The sequence below is a fragment of the Sphaerodactylus townsendi genome, linkage group LG03 (assembly GCF_021028975.2).
Source record: "Sphaerodactylus townsendi isolate TG3544 linkage group LG03, MPM_Stown_v2.3, whole genome shotgun sequence".
NCBI classification, from domain to species: domain Eukaryota; kingdom Metazoa; phylum Chordata; class Lepidosauria; order Squamata; family Sphaerodactylidae; genus Sphaerodactylus; species Sphaerodactylus townsendi.
Genome location: NC_059427.1, coordinates 45,469,919 through 45,475,918, shown reverse-complemented (window position 1 = coordinate 45,475,918; position 6,000 = coordinate 45,469,919).

Genomic DNA, 6,000 nt, shown 5'->3' with positions numbered 1-6,000 from the left:
CCAGTGATAATGGTTCAAAATCACACCTACCTAACCAAATGTGATATTTGTGATTGCAACATGGAAATTAATATGAAAAGGATTATGTTAGTAAATCTTGAACCTCTTAATGGATGAGCCACTAAGGTGGACTCCACTTGGGCCAAAAACAGTGGTGTAAAAGCGATGTAAACCCTTTTACACCATTTTAAGCCTTTTCACACTCTTTTCACACCACTGTTTTTGGCCCATCTGGAATCCGGCTAGGTGTAGAATACCACCATTTTGTAAGCCTATGAACAGCGTATAAGAAATGGTGTATAACCAGTGGTGGGATTCAAATAATTTAACAACCGGTTCCAGTGGTGGGATTCAAATAATTTAACAACTGGTTGTTTACAAGCACCATTTTAACAACCGGTTCTGCCAAATGGTGTGAACCTGCTGAATCCCACTACTGTGTATAACTATATGAGCACAGCTGGACTGGGACTTTCTCAGAATGCCAACATGCAAGCCTTGATCCTAGTGTTTGAGCTATGGTTAGATGCCTCTCTAAGGGAGTGGAATTGATGGGCAGCAGAGAGGCAGAGTAGTAGAAGACAATAAACCTATTCTTGGAGTGCGCCCTGGAACTCCACGTAACACTAAGGCTAGCCTAAGATTTTGGTACTATTAGCTTAAACATTGCTCCCTTGACATGCCTCCTCAAATTTTTTCCAGGTTCTCTCCTGAAATCCACCCCCTTTGAAGTGGATTTAAAGGGAGAATCTGGGCTCCCTAGATTAAAAAAAACATTGAAAGTATTGTTGAAGGCTTTCACGATCAGATTCAACTGGTTGTTGTGGTTTATACAGGTTGTGTGACCATGGCCTTGTTCATCTTGTTCCTAACGTTTCGCCTGCATCTGTGGCTGGCATCTTCAGAGGTGTATCACAGACAGAAGTCTGTTATAAGAGAAGTCTGGACACAGTGTATTACAGACTTCTCTCTGTGATACACCTCTGAAGATACCAGCCACAGATGCAGGTGAAACATTAGGAACAAGATCTACCAGGCCATGGCCACGCAGCCCAGAAAACACACAACAACCAACATTGAAAATGATGCTGTTTTTTTTGGGGGGGGGATCTACCCTGAAACAGCATCACTTTCAGCATTGTTTAAACTAGGGAGCCCAGAGTCTCTCTTTAAGGTGGATTTAAAAGGAGAATCTGGGCTCTCTAGTTTAAACAACATTAATAGTTATGCTGTTTCAGGGTGGATTTCCCCCCCTTCAAAAATAGCATCACTTTCAATGTTGTTTAAACTAGGGAGCCCTGGGTGTGTTCAGATTTGTGTATTGGGGCATGTTCTGATGCAAAAAATGTTGTTTGGTCGTGGTGGGGGAAGGTGGCCGCCCATATGGGTGTGGGGCGCAAAACTCAGAATTTGTCTCGGGCTCCATTTTCCCTAGCTACACCTCTGGCTAGGCTTGGGGGAAGCAGTGGGGCACTTCCTCACAGGTAAACAAGGAAATGTGGGAAGATTCCACTGCAAAGAACACTGCCGCTCCACAAACTGTAAGAGCACAAAGGGCTGAAATGGAAAGCTGAATATTTAATGGGGTTCTTTAAAACTTTGTATTGTTGAAGATTTTATGGACAGAATAAACTGGCTGTTGTGGGTTTTCTGGTTTGTGTGGCCATAGTCTAATAGTTTGCACTCCTGACATTTCACCTGCATCTAGGGCTGACATCTCTAGAGGCATCATCTGATGTTGGCATCCATAGATGCGGATGAGATGTCACACCATGGCCATACAGCCCAGAAAAAACACAACAGCTTGTTCTTTCAAATTATTGATTACCTCTCATTTTGATCTCATATTTCTGCCTCTGAAATTGTGAGGAAACTAACAGGGTTCTCAGCTAGCCTGTTTTCAATCACTGACCAGAATCAGCCCTGTTTAGCTTAAGCAAAGTTGCTGTATCATGTGGTTTCAGTGATGCCATGTGATCCTTTGTTCCAGAGCACACATTTGGACGATCTGTACAATAGATGAAAAATAGCTATGCAACTAACATAACACAACATTTGTTAAACCATGAACTTCTATCTGGTCGGAGGCATGGGTGTGTGGTTGTCACAAATCAAGAGATGACAACCCCATTTCAAATGCTATTCCTACCCACCCACCCCACACCCCCAGCACTTGCTTCTGTCTGATACTAATGGCTAAGGCCAAGGAAGAAGATTGTAGGTATATTTGCAGACTATGTAGGGTTATGCAACTTCACAACTTAATTATTTAAATGAGAGTTTTATGTCAACCACACTGTGCTTTCATTACATAAAACTAAGTTGCCATGTTAGTATATAACCTTACAAGTTAAAACTGAAGGGGAAGCAAGGCAAAGGGTAGTGGTGATCAGTCTCCTTTAGCTAAGCAATTTGCATGATGCTTCAACAGTCAGGATTGTGTTCCTTTTAATTTGCTTTCATGCCACTACTTACCCAGGGATGTAGGATGGGGAAGAAAAGATTTATGGCATTAGCAGTCTGGCTGCCCTGCTCCTGTGATCTTTGTCCTTTCTGAAGCCATGTAGCAAAGATTGATTGGCCTTAACTCTTCACTGGAAATTAATATTTAATTCCCTGTCATCCCTTCACATTTTTAATTCAGCCCCTGCTATTATTCTTCCTGATTGATTTCCAGCATGCTGACTTGGTGTTTTTTAAAACTGATTTAGCCATTGATTTAGAGGCCACCCTGGAAATCTCTGTTAAGAAAAATTGGAGGGAGAAAAATATTTCACTGTCCTCAAAAGTACCCTGAGAGTTAACATGAAAGCCCACCTCTTAGTTTGTACACAGATAACAATCAGTATTCAAATGAAAAGTTGTGTATTCAGACCTACTTCAGATATCTGTAGGCCCATGTAAGGCCTACTCTGGCTCTGGACACCGGAGCAGCAGGTTGGTTAGAGAGAGAAGGAGAGAATTAGATATCAAGAAAGTATCCAGAGGAGGAAAAAACAGCAGGAGGAGCAAGAGGGAACATTAAATTGGACAGAAAGGAGGCATGGAAGGGTACAAATGGAAGATATGACAGTAGCAACTATGCCATGCAGGACTGATTTTGCTTCATCTTGGCTATTTATTCCTACCTTACTTTTCCTCATAGCGGATCCAAAGCCATTTCATCTTCTTTCTCTTCCCTCTATTTTCTCTTCTCAATCCTGTGAGATAGGTTATTCTAAGAGACAGGCTGATTATACATTGGTGCTCTGCCCTGCAGTGAGGGTACATCTCCTTTGGGGCAGAATTTTAATTGCCGATACACTCAGACTTACCTTGCAGCAGATTCCAGAAGTCCTGCCACTCCCGAGAACAGGCAAACCCTTGCTTTGGGGTTTTTGCTCCTTCCAGTCTCTTGCTCCCCACTCCTCACAGGCATTTCTGGGGGATTGACGGCTGGCTTTTTAAAAAGCAAAAATAATAATAACAAGCTTTCGCAATTACAATATGAAAAATAGTGATATTAAAAAACGACTTACCCCCGCCCCCCCCAGCAAGCTTGTCACTGTCCGGGAGTGACCCAGAAGTGGAAGCAGGCAAGCTATGCTGCAGGCAATGGGGCTCTTCCTGGCATGTAAACAGGCAAACATGAGGAGACCCCATTGCGACTCCATTGCAGACTAAAGAGCCTAGTGCCAGAGGGAGACTGACTGGCCAAGGGTTACCCAATGAGCTTCCTTAGCAGCTATCTGAACCTGGGTTTTCCAATTCTTAGTCCAGCACTAGTACCTAGCCTGCTGGGGGTAAAGTGTAGACAACTTGAGGAAGGCAAAGGCACCCCCCCCCCGTTAAAATAGTCTGCCTACTAAACATCATGATATGACATCACCCCATGAATCAGTAATGACCCAGTGTTAATGCTAGGGACTACCTTTACTCAGAGGCATAGCTAGGGGAAATGGAGCCCGGTGCAAAATCTGAGTTTTGCTGCCCCCCATGTTCATTTGTGTTTTTTATATTTTTAGTGTTTTTCAGTTTTTGGCTTGCAGGGAGCAGCAAAAAATTTCAGGTTTTTTTTTGTATTTTTAGTGTTTTCCAGTTTTTGGCCTGCAGGCGGCGCATTTTTAGGCTAGCAGCATCAAAATTTCATGGTATCTTTAAGAGACTATCCTGATGATACCAGCCAGGTTTGGTGAAGTTTGGTTCAGGGGGTCCAAAGTTATGGACTCTCAAAAGTGTAGCCCCATCTCCTATTAGCTCCCATTGGGAACACTGGGGGATGGGGACACCCCCTTTGAGATTCCATAACTTTGGACCCCCTCAACCAAACCTCACCTAACTTGGGTGGTATCATCAGGAGAGTCATCCAAACATTCTCTGAAATTTTGGTGCTGCCAGCCTAAAAATGCGCCGCCTGCAGGCAAAAAACTGGAAAACACTAAAAATACAAAAAAAACCTGAAATTTTTTGCTGCTCCCTGGCGTGCCCTCAGTGCAATGCCTATCCCCCCAGTCCCCTTGTAGCTTCACCTATGCCTTTACTTTTACCTTTCAGTGCACAGCACTAGGGTTGCCAATGTGAGTTGGGAAATTCCTGGAGATCTGAGGGTAAGTTTTTCGGCAAAGAGGGAGCTTAGCAGGGTATAAAGCCATAGAATATATCCTGAGAGTGGCACAGTGGTCCAGAGCAGTAAAATCTAATCTGGTGAACCAGGTTTGTTTCCCCACTCCTGCACATGAAAACTGCTGGTGATCTTGGGCCAGTCACCTCTTAGAACTCTCTCAGTCCCACCTACATCACAAGCTGTCTGTTGTGGGAAGAAGAGAAGGCAATTGTAATCTGCTTTGAGACTCCTTAAAGATAGAGAAAAGTGGGGTACAAAAACCAACCCTTCCTCCTTCTTCACAATTACTTTCTCTATGGCAGGGGTAGGGAACCTGCGGCTCTCCAGATGTTCAGGAACTACAATTCCCATCAGCCCCTACCAGCATGGCCAATTGGTTCCCTACCCCTGCTCTATGGGAACTGATTTATGTAGTCTGGTGATCAGTTGTTCCAAGCCCTACCTGAATGCAGGCAATCCTACCTGCAAGTACCAAATAATTACAAGAAAAATTTAAAAAAGCCAAACAGGGGGGGAGGGCTCTAAAAATTGCCCTAACCCTAACCCTCTGGGAAATCCTTCCTTATCAACTGTCCTATCAAATGGCTGCCTGAGAAGAGCCAGCATTACCATTCTTATGAAAAACTTACAACATAGGAGTTCTTCCTCCCTCCTGGAGAGAATTCCATTGTGCCAGAACCTCTAAAAAATCCACAATGCGGCTGATTGGACAGCTCATAGGGAAGATTTAACCAGGAGGAGGCAGATCCTTCTTCAAGGTCCCACCGTGGCATTGGCCTCAAACTAGTTCTGAAAAAGTGACACACCCCCCCCCCAAGCCAAACCCTTTGTTGCAGTTGCCACATGCCCTTTGAAATTTGGTGAATTGCCTAAGGAGCTGTAAGAAAATCCAATTTCATATAGGTCTTAGTACTGTGAAGAGCGTACAAGCAATTTTAAGGTTCAGTAACAAGCGATTTCCTGTGAATCCCAAATAGTGTTACACTTTGCTCTCAACATTTGTCAAGGCTCATGACCAGCTGAAAGAAGAGAGGTGCTGCCCTCCTGTGATGCTTTGCTGTAAATTCTGCTGTGGGATTTCCCTCTGTGAGCGTTGCTGCTATTTCTGTGCCCAATAATTCATCTCCTAAAAATATCCCGGACTCCTTAGTCTGCTTTAACAAGAGGGCAGGTCACTCAGTGCAGAGCAGCAGCCAGTTCTGTGGCAGCAAATCTGAAGAGGAGTTTTGTGGTACTTTAGAGAAAAATGGTTTTATTTCAGTGTTTGATGAAGCAGGATGTAGTGTCTGAAAACCGATGCTATAATAAATCTCTTGAGTTTTACAGTACACATCCAGGCATTTAGGGAGGGAAAAACAAAATCACTCAGTTTCAGGCTATTAAAGTGGACTCGGGGA